The sequence below is a fragment of the Triticum urartu genome, chromosome 6 (genome assembly GCF_003073215.2).
Source record: "Triticum urartu cultivar G1812 chromosome 6, Tu2.1, whole genome shotgun sequence".
Taxonomy (NCBI): domain Eukaryota; kingdom Viridiplantae; phylum Streptophyta; class Magnoliopsida; order Poales; family Poaceae; genus Triticum; species Triticum urartu.
In genome coordinates this window covers 57,476,344-57,488,415 of record NC_053027.1, presented here as the reverse complement: position 1 = coordinate 57,488,415, position 12,072 = coordinate 57,476,344, and the positions used below count along the sequence as shown (strand labels likewise).

Sequence of the window (12,072 nt, the reverse complement as noted above, 5' to 3'; positions counted from 1 at the left end):
AATGTTCATGCTCAAAGCTGGCACTAAATAACAATTATTGAGGTTTAAAACTAATCCCGTAGGTAAATGTAGAGGTAGCGTGCCGACGGCGATCACATCGACCTTGGAACCATTCCCGACGCGCATCGTCACCTCGTCCTTCGCCAGTCTCTGCTTATTCCGCAGCTCCTGCTTTGAGTTACAAATGTGAGCAACCGCACCGGTATCAAATACCCAGGAGCTACTACGAGTACTGGTAAGGTACACATCAATTACATGTATATCACATATACCTTTCGTGATGCCGGCCTTCTTGTCCGCTAAGTGTTTGGGGCAGTTCCGCTTCCAGTGACCACTTCCCTTGCAATAAAAGCACTCAGTCTTGGGCTTGGGTCCATTCTTTGGCTTCTTCCCGGCAGCTTGCTTACCGGGCGCGGCAACTCCCTTGCCATCCTTCTTGAAGTTCTTCTTACCCTTGCCTTTCTTGAACTTAGTGGTTTTATTCACCATCAACACTTGATGTTCCTTTTTGACTTCTACCTCTGCTGATTTCAGCATTGAATATACCTCAGGAATGGTCTTTTCCATCCCCTGCATATTGAAGTTCATCACAAAGCTCTTGTAGCTCGGTGGAAGCGACTGAAGGATTCTGTCAATGACTGCGTCATCCGGGAGATTAACTCCCAGCTGAGTCAAGCGGTTATGCAACCCAGACATTTTGAGTATGTGCTCACTGACAGAACTATTTTCCTCCATCTTACAGCTGAAGAACTTGTCGGAGACTTCATATCTCTCGACCCGGGCATGAGCTTGAAAAACCATTTTCAGCTCTTCGAACATCTCATATGCTCCGTGTCTCTCAAAACGCTTTTGGAACCCCGGTTCTAAGCTGTAAAGCATGCCGCACTGAACGAGGGAGTAATCATCAGTACGTGTCTGCCAAGCGTTCATAACGTCTTGGTTCTGTGGGACGGGTGCGTCACCTAGCGGTGCTTCTAGGACATAATCTTTCTTGGCAGCTATGAGGATGATCCTCAGGTTCCGGACCCAGTCCGTATAGTTGCTGCCATCGTCTTTTAGCTTGGTTTTCTCTAGGAACGCGTTGAAGTTGAGGACAACGTGGGCCATTTGATCTACAAGACATATTGTAAAGATTTTAGACTAAGTTCATGATAATTAAGTTCATCTAATCAAATTGTTCAATGAACTCCCACTCAGATAGACATCCCTCCAGTCATCTAAGTATAACATGATCCGAGTTAACTAGGCCGTGTCCGATCATCACGTGAGACGGACTAGTCAACATCGGTGAACATCTTCATGTTGATCGTATCTTCCATACGACTCATGCTCGACATTTCGGTCTTCTGTGTTCCGAGGCCATGTCTGTACATGCTAGGCTCGTCAAGTCAACCTAAGTGTATTGCGTGTGTAAATATGGCTTACACCCGTTGTATTCGAACGTTAGAATCTATCACACCCGATCATCACGTGGTGCTTCGAAACAACGAACCTTCGCAACGGTGCACAGTTAGGGGGAACACTTTCTTGAAATTATTATGAGGGATCATCTTATTTAAGCTACCGTCATTCTAAGCAAATAAGATGTAAAACATGATAAACATCACATGCAATCAAATAGTGACATGATATGGCCAATATCATTTGCTCCTTTGATCTCCATCTTTGGGGCTCCATGATCATCGTTGTCACCGACATGACACCATGATCTCCATCATTATGATCTCCATCATCGTGTCTTCTTGAAGTTGTCTCGTCATCTATTACTTGTACTACTATGGCTAACGCTTTAGCAATAAAGTAAAGTAATTACATGACGTTTATGTTGACATGCAGGTCATAAATAAATAAAGACAACTCCTATGGCTCCTGCCGGTTGTCATACTCATCGACATGCAAGTCGTGATTCCTATTACAAGAACATGATCATCTCATACGTCACATATATCATTCATCACATCCTTTGGCCATATCACATCACAAAACACTTGCTGCAAAAACAAGTTAGACGTCCTCTAATTGTTGTTGCAAGTTTTTACGTGGCTGCTGTAGGTTTCTAGCAAGAACGTTTCTTACCTACGCCAAAACCACAACATGAATTGCCAATTTCTATTTACCCTTCATAAGGACCCTGGTCATCGAATCCGATCCGACTAAAGTGGGAGAGATAGACACCCGCCAGCCACCTTATGCAACTAGTGCATGTCAGTCGGTGGAACCGGTCTCACGGAAGCGTACGTGTAAGGTTGGTCCGGGCCGCTTCATCCCACGATGCCGCCGAATCAAGATAAGACTAGTAACGGCAAGCAAATTGATAATATCGACACCCACAACTACTTTGTGTTCTACTCGTGCATAGTAACTACGCATAGACCTAGCTCTGATACCACTGTTGGGGAACGTAGCAGAATTTTAAAATTTTCTACGCATCACCAAGATCAATCTATGGAGTCATCTAGCAACGAGGGAGAAAGGAGTGCATCTACATACCCTTGTAGATCACGAGCGGAAGCGTTCAAGAGAACGGGGTTAATGGAGTCGTACTCGACGTGATCCAAATCACCGAAGATCCTAGCGCCGAACGGACGGCACCTCCGCATTCAACACACGTATGGAGCGAGGACGTCTCCCGCGCCTTGATCTAGCAAGGAGGAGGGAGAGGTTGAGGAAGAGGGCTCCAACAGCAGCACGACGGCGTGGTGGTGATGAAGCTGCAGTACTCCGGCAGGGCTTCGCCAAGCTCTTATGGAGGAGGAGAGGTGTTGGGGAGGGGAGGGGCTGCGCCTTGCATGTTGTTTGCAGCCCTCCCCTCACCCCTCTATTTATAGGGGAAGGGGGAAGGGGGGCCGCCCCCCTCTAGATGAGATCTAGAGGGGGGCGGCGGCCAAGGGGAGGGGGGCTTGCCCCCCAAGCAAGGGGGAGCCCCCCTTAGGGTTTCCCCCAACCCTAGGCGCATGGGCCCTAGGGGGGTGTGGCGCCCCAGCCCACTTGGGCTGGTTCCCTTCTCCATACAGCCCATAAGGCCCTCCGGAAGAGGTGGCCCCTCCCGGTGGACCCCCGGAACCCCTCCGGTGGCCCCGGTACAATACCGACATGCCCCCGAACCTTTCCGGCGACCGTATGACAACTTACCATATATAAATCTTACCTCCGGACCATTCCGGAACTCGTCGTGACGTCCGAGATCTCATCCGGGACTCGGAACAACATTCGTTAATCACATACAAGTCTTCCTAACAACCCTAGCGTCACCGAACCTTAAGTGTGTAGACCCTACGGGTTCGGGAGACATGCAGGCATGACTGAGACGACTCTCCGATCAATAACCAACAGCGGGATCTGGATACCCATGTTGGCTCCCAGATGCTCCACGATGATCTCATCGGATGAACCACGATGTCGAGGATTCAATCAATCCGTATACAATTCCCTTTGTCAATCGGTACGTTACTTGCCCGAGACTCGATCGTCGGTATCCCAATACCTTGTTCAGTCTCGTTACCGGCAAGTCACTTTACTCGTACCGTAATGCATGATCCCGTGACCAACCCCTTGGTCACATTGAGCTCATTATGATGATGCATTACCGAGTGGGCCCAGAGATACCTCTCCGTCATACGGAGTGACAAATCCCAGTCTCGATTCGTGCCAACCCAACAGACACTTTCGGAGATACCTGTAATGTACCTTTATAGTCACCCAGTTACGTTGTGACGTTTGGCACACCCAAGGCACTCCTACGGTATCCGGGAGTTGCACAATCTCATGGTCTAAGGAAATGATACTTGACATTCAGAAAAGCTACAGCAAACGAACTACACGATCTTTGAGCTAAGCTTAGGATTGGGTCTTGTCCATCACATCATTCTCCTAATGATGTTATCCCATTATTAATGACATCCAATGTCCATAGTCAGGAAACCATGACTATCTTTTGATCAACGAGCTAGTCAACTAGAGGCTCACTAGGGACGTGTTGTGGTCTATGTATTCATACATGTATTACGATTTCCGGATAACACAATTATAGCATGAACAATAGACAATTATCATGAACAAAGAAATATAATAATAACCATTTTATTATTGTCTCTAGGGCATATTTCCAACAGACCATGGCGGAGGGAACAGAGGGGACCGAAGATTGGAATGGGAGAGGACGGAGGGGAGTGGAGAGAACGAGAGAAGTGAAGCAGAGTGCGGGTTTGGGACTAGGGTTTGGGTCTAGATTTATGTTTTGTGGGGATGGTGGTGGGGCCGGCGTGGGCCATACCAGACTGGAGGGACGTTGCAGTGGTGTCAGGGCGCGTCCAAGCCTCCCATATCCGCCCCAAATATGGGCTGGATATGGCGGTTGTCGTACAGCCTAGGCATTTGGGATGGGTTTGGGTAGCCTAGATAGGTGGGCAAATTTCGTCCAGACAGTGCCCGGGCAGTCCGCTCGGTCGTTTGAGGCGAGTTTGGGGGTTCTTGTTGTAGTTACTCTTACGACCCCGACTCCATCCTCCAACTAGTTGGATATAAAACATAAACATTTGTAGTAACCACAAAAATTCACAGGGACACGCAGGTGCGGGGCCACACACCTGCGCAAACGCCTGTCATCGTTGATCAATGCCGTGATCTGAGCATTTGGTTGGACAGAAAATGCTTGCAAAATAGATGGAAATTCTTTAACTATCCAACGTCCAACGTCCGTTTATAGATGTGAAGAAGGGTGATACTCCATATCTTCTCACTTCTATAACAAAAAATTGCATATGTATATTTCATGAAGTTCATATATATTTTTAGTAGCCCAACCCCCTTTCTTCTTACTTCACATATAGGATTTCCCCTTCCGTGTTTTCCCCTTCCGCGAGAGGCATAGCTGTGCCTCTCGGAAAAGAAAAGAAAAACATGTATTTTCCTTCTACGGGGGGTGCAGGTTTGCTTCTCGTGGAGGCACATGTTTGCTTCCATGAGAGGCATAGTTGTGACTCATGGAAAGAGAGAAAAAACATGTTTTTTTCTTCAGGGAGAGGCACAACTTTGCTTCTTATGGAGGCGCCCGCTTGCTTCCGCGAGAGACACGGTTGTGCCTCTCGAAAAAGAAAAAAAACATGTGTATATTTTCTTTCGTGAGAGGCACACATTTGCTTCTCGTGGAGGCACAATTTTGCTTCTCTTAGAGGCACATCTATGCCTCTTAAAAAGAAAAAAAAATGCTGTTTTTCTTCTTCCACCAGAGGCACAAATTTGCTTCTCGTGGATGCACATTTTTGCTTTGTGTAAAAAATTGGGGAAAATCGTGCTTCCGACTTTGTTTTTTTTTTCTTACATTTCTTCGGGTTATTTATGAAAAAAGTTTGTCGAAACCTATTAACACGAAATTTAGTTTCAAAGTCTTGACACGAGAAATTTAACGGCGAAAACGGTTCATGTTTTGGATGCATTGTTTAAGAGATCAAACATTTTGAATACACGAATCTACGGAAAAGAAAAAACTCTCTGATGGGAAGGTGGAAGTGACTTGAAGTAAAGTTCTGGACATCCTATGTATTGCACGCTGCGTATAATAGACACACGCTGCACAGGGGCTCACCCACCTAAGCTGGCCCAACAACGCGCAAACAAAAGTCATGTGCACGTGAGGGAGAACAAGGGACCTCCCAGTTCCCACTAGTGAGCCTCGTCGCTAGCACTGTAGACTGTAGTTGCTAAGCTTCAGTGTCTCTATAGGCAGCGCGGGGTATAAGAACAATAAGTCAAGACAGAATTAAATATATTTTTTGAAATTATGAATGCATTTTTTTTTCTAAAAGTGAATATTTTTTAAACACTAAAATTTTCAAATTTATTAAATTAATATTTTAGGAATATCATTTAATGAAGACACTAACAAAATTTGAAACTCCCTGAATTGTTTTCGAATTTACAAGCAAATTTTGAAAATGTGAATATTTTTTGAATTTGTGAACAAACTTTGAAATGTTATCCTTTTGAAATTCCCTAAAAAATAATTTCTGAATTTCCTAAAAATGAACATTTTTGAAATTATAAATATTTTAAATTTTAGTACTTATGAACAATTTTCTAAAAAATAATATGAACAATTTTGAAATTATATTTAAAATAAATTCTGAACATTTTAAAATATTCTGAACAAAATTAGAAGACATGATTTTTTTATATTTTGAACAATTTTTTAAAAAGTGCTATTTTTAAAAATTCTGAAAATTTATGTTAAAATAAAAATAGACTTGAAGAAATAAACTTGAAATGATAAGAAAATAAATGAAGAAGGAGTTGTCGGCCCCCCTATGTGAAGCCGCAACTACTTTCTACTCCGCCCGTCCCATAATGCGAGTCAAAAAACGTCTTACATTATGAGACGGAGGGAGTAAAACTTAGGTAATTATAGATAGTAGGATTTTAGTTCTATGTGAAGTAAGGACTTCGATACTTTCTTATAGACATAGATTTTCAATGGAATTCACTCAAACAGCTATGGAACAAGAGAGTTGTTTCATTTTTGTTTTAAAGAAATATACAAAGGTGTGGCTAGGTTTCATTCGACTGAGATTTAACCAAGTCTCAGTCAAGTGACGTATAGTACATAAGAAGAAGAAAGCTAAAAACAAAATTTTGCTTGGATCCCCATGCAAGATCGAAAGAATATAGCATCGACTGAGACATAACCAAGTTTCAGTCGACTGAGACTTAGCAAAACTGAATATACAAATGAATAGAAAGTAAAATGATTCAGCTTTTTTTATATTTTGATAAATATCTTTGTTTGGGTAATAACGGTGCTGCATCACGCCTCAAATAGGGTTTTCCATAAAGTTCAGTTTCATTTTAATAAAAGAATAAAGTAAATTTATTTTCTAATGGCGACATTTTTCTTGTTACATAGAAGCTCAGCTTGGGCAAGAATATGGATCGATCTCGCGAGTAGTAATCAGCCTAAATAAGCAATTTGTGTACACTCTTTATATTATCTGAAAAATGTGATCTTTTTTTTGGGGTGCGAAATCTGAAAAATGTGATCTAGAGGAAAAGGACATAGAAAACGCTGTCCACTTCAAAGCCGGACGTCAGAGCAGAGGCATGAAACCAGCCATATTGGGCATGGACGCGTGAAGCTTGCATGCATGCACAGCTTTTCCAATTTCCATCTCCATCGATCAGTGCTCTAGACGGCCGCTACAGCCTACATATACCCCGTGCTGCTCGTTCCAGTTCATCAAGCAGCTCGATCGACCACTCCACTACTGTGTCTCAGAAGCTCATCACGCGTCAGGTACCAAGGCAAGAACACACTAACATGGATGCCCAGAACAAGGAGGTCGATGCCCTGGTCCAGAAGATCACCGCCTCCACGCCGCCATCGCCAAGCTGCCCTCGCTCAGCCCGTCCCCCGACGTCGACGCGCTCTTCACCGACCTGGTCACCGCGTGCGTCCCCCCGAGCCCCGTGGACGTGACCAAGCTCGGCCCGGAGGCGCAGGCGATGCGGGAGGGCCTCATCCGCCTCTGCTCCGAGGCCGAGGGGAAGCTGGAGGCGCACTACTCCGACATGCTCGCCGCCTTCGACAACCCGCTCGACCACCTCGGCGTCTTCCCCTACTACAGCAACTACATCAACCTCAGCAAGCTGGAGTACGAGCTCCTGGCGCGCTACGTCCCCGGCGGCATCGCCCCGGCCCGTGTCGCCTTCATCGGCTCCGGCCCGCTGCCGTTCAGCTCGTACGTCCTCGCCGCACGCCACCTGCCCGACGCGGTGTTCGACAACTACGACCTGTGTGGCGCGGCCAACGACCGTGCGAGCAAGCTGTTCCGCGCCGACAAGGACGTGGGCGCACGCATGTCATTCCACACCGCCGACGTAGCGGACCTCATCGACGAGCTCGCCACGTACGACGTCGTCTTCCTGGCCGCGCTCGTGGGCATGGCTGCCGAGGACAAGGCCAAGGTGATCGCACACCTTGGCGCGCACATGGCGGACGGGGCGGCCCTCGTCGTGCGGAGCGCGCACGGGGCGCGTGGGTTCCTGTACCCGATCGTCGATCCCCAGGACATCGGCCGAGGCGGGTTCGAGGTGCTCGCCGTGTGTCACCCCGACGACGACGTGGTGAACTCTGTCATCATCGCGCAGAAGTCCAGCGACATGCATGCGAATGGACTTCGCAACGGGCGTGGTGGACAGTGCGCGCGGGGCACGGTGCCGGTGGTCAGCCCACCCTGCAGGTTCGGCGAGATGGTGGCGGACGTGAGCCAGAAGAGAGAGGAGTTTGCCAACGCGGAAGTGGCCTTCTAATCGCTGCGACTGCGAGGTCATCATCCGTACGCCGCTGCTAAATCGCTTGCAATCGTACAGTACGTGGTAATTTTCCTACTACTACTGCCTATAGGTATGCATTTCAAGTCATGTATTGTTTGTACCCAATAATTAATCTAAGTGTTGTGTTTACATGCGCATTTCTTGTACACTCGGTCTATGAAAGGCAGGGCAGATCAGGATAGTGTGCAAACGAACAACCGTATGTGTTATTATAGGCGTGTATTTGGAATAAGATGATTTTCCTTCACAAAATAGTACGATGTAATCGGTGTCTTGTTCGTACCTGAGTACATTTGTTCAGTTGTAAAGTTGCTCGCTAAGTCTGACGGACGATGTACGTTGCCTTTGACCTCCGAATCCGTCCATGGCTCCACAAGCTCCGTCGGGGGATCAGCTTCGTGATTTCTGTTGGCCGTCACCGTTTGTCGGCCAGTTTGACTATGTAGGATGGCCAAAGAAAGTTAAGGCCAGTCAACACAAGTCAAGATTGTCAACAATAGTCCAAAAAAAATTCTCCTGTGTCCAAGCAAGTCATCCCAGTCGGCCAAAGTTCAATCAAGCCTTCATGGTCAATATGTAAAAAATATATAAAAGATTAAGTCAAAGATCAAGACAAGGGAGAAAATTACGTAGTATCAATAGAGTCTATGCGCATTCTCCCCCCCAAGACTAATTAAACACTCTACTCGTGAAGCTTATTCAAGACCTACTCAGAAGAAGAATCTTCCACCTTGTTCGAGCTCTCTATTGGATTGTGAGAGTCAACGAATCGGGTGGGAGTGGATGATTTCAACCTAGAGTGCTTTATCGACTTGAGTTCTATCTTCAAAGGTTAGAGCATCTTCAGCCACGTATCTCTAATTCGATCCCTCAAACGCCTGTGGACGCGCTCAATCAGTTAGCCGATGTGTCCGCTTTGAGTCTCTATATGTCCATCCACGCAGTCACAATCCTCATTTTCTTTCTCATACTAGCAAGATGCCCATACGTTGCACGGAACGTCAAGATGCATTTGTATGAGTATTTTATTTTGTGAGAGAAAAGGATGAACGAGGGAAGTCCTTATCTGCAAGTGTGGAGAGAGAGGTGCGGGTATCTTTTTACAAAATTGCCATAGTTTGCTTTTATCCGTCAGATATAGATCAGATGGTCTATATTACACGATGGCAGGCACGCCATCATCACCAACTCGATCTTTTATAAGAGTAGAGATGTCCGGTCAGTTGCATGTGATTGGTGGAGATGAAGAGAGAGAAAGAGAAGAATGAATAAAGAAAGAGAAAAGATGGTCTGGGATGGGGTCGCGTCCTATGTGGCGGATTGACCGGGCGCACCCGGGCGTGTCCGCGAGCCATCATATCCTCCCCCTAACCCTCCATTATGGAGAATGGAGATTATCCCGTCTCCAATTCTTACCCTTCGCATAATGTTGCTTCCAAGTACCTCCCTACGATTGAACATACATTTTTTTTCAATATTTGATTGTCATGTCTTCATTGGTTTTAGAAATCCGATATGGACATGAGTGATTCGTAGGATGACCTGACAGTATGTTCAAAACATCAAGACGGCCTTTCTGAAACATCATATGAGGCACACAATCCTTCAGGTTTTTCTTTTGGAAAACATAATAATAACTTCGTAGTTAGCAATGTAGTTCAGTTTTAGAAGAATTTATCCAAAAGATGCACGGATGTCGTAATAGTAAAAAATCTTACCATGGCATCTCCATGGATGTTATTGTAGTTCAACACGTGCACTAGTGACACATATTGACCATAATGTGGAGGAGTTTGATAATAGACATTTTAATTCTCAAGACAGTAATAAATGAGATCAGATGAATTTTCTCCTAATAAGTTAATTCTGAGCCATCAATGTAGTAGGTTATGTCTACCATCTTTCGCACATTCTTTGAAGAATGAAAATAAGCTGTCAACTATTTTAAAATAAACAATATAAATTACTTAATAACTATGTTTGAGAAACTTACATAGCCGTAGAACTAGAAGTGTATCAACAAGGACCCAAATGTCCATATTGTCTTGGGCGATATCAGGATCACCAAGATCCATGGTGACAAGCATACCCTCATGAAAATCATACATCTTGCAAAGTGCTTCCCAATTCGAGCAACCAAAATAGGTTACGCTCTCAGAATTGTACAGATTTACTTCAAAATCCATACCATGATGGGTCCTTAGGTGAATTTTCTTTGTTTCCATACTTTCATGATCTTCAAAATCCATCCTCTCCAAGACATAGCGTCTTGCATTGCATGGGATAAGCTAGTCGAATTGTAAAAGACGAAAAATTACACGTTGAAGTAGTTGAAGTCGTGCTTAATTATGAAAAAATAACGCTTCTCGTCATTGCGTACCGTTTCAACATCGAAGGTCTCATGGAGCTTAATGCTGAAGCGCCGACCTTCGTCTAGGTGAGGCCTGTCGCACAGACCTCGATCGTCGTTGCACCAGTCGTACTCCCCCGAGAGACTTTCGTCATCCGATAACGACATTTCCAATGTTCATAATTCGAAGATTAAACTTGTACAATTAAATATATGTACTACGAAAACTAAATTAGATCATTATTATTCATCACGGGTTGACTATCGGTCTGCCGAGTCTTTTTTTGAAAACTCTCCCTCACTGCTTCCTCTCTGACATTTGCGACCGTCGGTGATGGTCGTTACTCCTCCTTCTGAAGGAAATATGCCCTAAAGGCAATAATAAAGTTATTATTTATTTCCTTATATCATGATAAATGTTTATTATTCATGCTAGAATTGTATTAACCGGAAACATAATACATGTGTGAATACATAGACAAACAGAGTGTCACTAGTATGCCTCTACTTGACTAGCTCGTTAATCAAAGATGGTTATGTTTCCTAACCATGAACAAAGAGTTGTTATTTGATTAACATGATCACATCATTAGTTGAATGATCTGATTGACATGACCCATTCCATTAGCTTAGCACCCGATCGTTTAGTATGTTGCTATTGCTTTCTTCATGACTTATACATGTTCCTATGACTATGAGATTATGCAACTCCCGTTTGCCGTAGGAACACTTTGGGTGCTACCAAACGTCACAACGTAACTGGGTTGATTATAAAGGAGCCATTAAAAAGGTGTCTCCAAAGGTAGATGTTGGGTTGCGTATTTCGAGAATTGGGATTTGTCACTACTCCGATTGTCGGAGAGAATCTCTGGGCCCTCTCGGGTAATGCACATCAACATAAGCCTTGCAAGCATTACAACTAAGATGTTAGTTGTCGAGATGATGTATTACGGAACGGAGTAAAGAGACTTGCCGGTAACGAGATTGAACTAGGTATTGGATACCGACGATCGAATCTCGGGCAAGTAACATACCGATGACAAAGGGAACAACGTATGTTGTTATGCGGTCTGACCGATAAAGATCTTCGTAGAATATGTAGGAGCCAATATGGGCATCCAGGTCCCGCTATTGGTTATTGACCGGAGACGTGTCTCGGTCATGTCTACATTGTTCTCGAACCCGTAGGGTCCGCACGCTTAAGGTTACGATGACAGTTATATTATGAGTTTATGCATTTTGATGTACCGAAGGTTGTTCGGAGTCCCGGATGTGATCACGGACATGACGAGGAGTCTCGAAATGGTCCGAGACTATGAAAGAATATATTGAAGCCTAATGTTTGGATATCGGAAGTGTTCCGGGGTGAAAATCGGGATTTTAACCGGAGTACCGGG

At 44.9% G+C, this 12,072-nt stretch overlaps 1 pseudogene; it reads left to right on the top strand.

The window, feature by feature from the left end:
* Positions 1-7,294: 7,294 nt before the first annotated feature.
* Positions 7,295-8,577, top strand: LOC125515035 (annotated as a pseudogene).
* Positions 8,578-12,072: the final 3,495 nt, after the last annotated feature.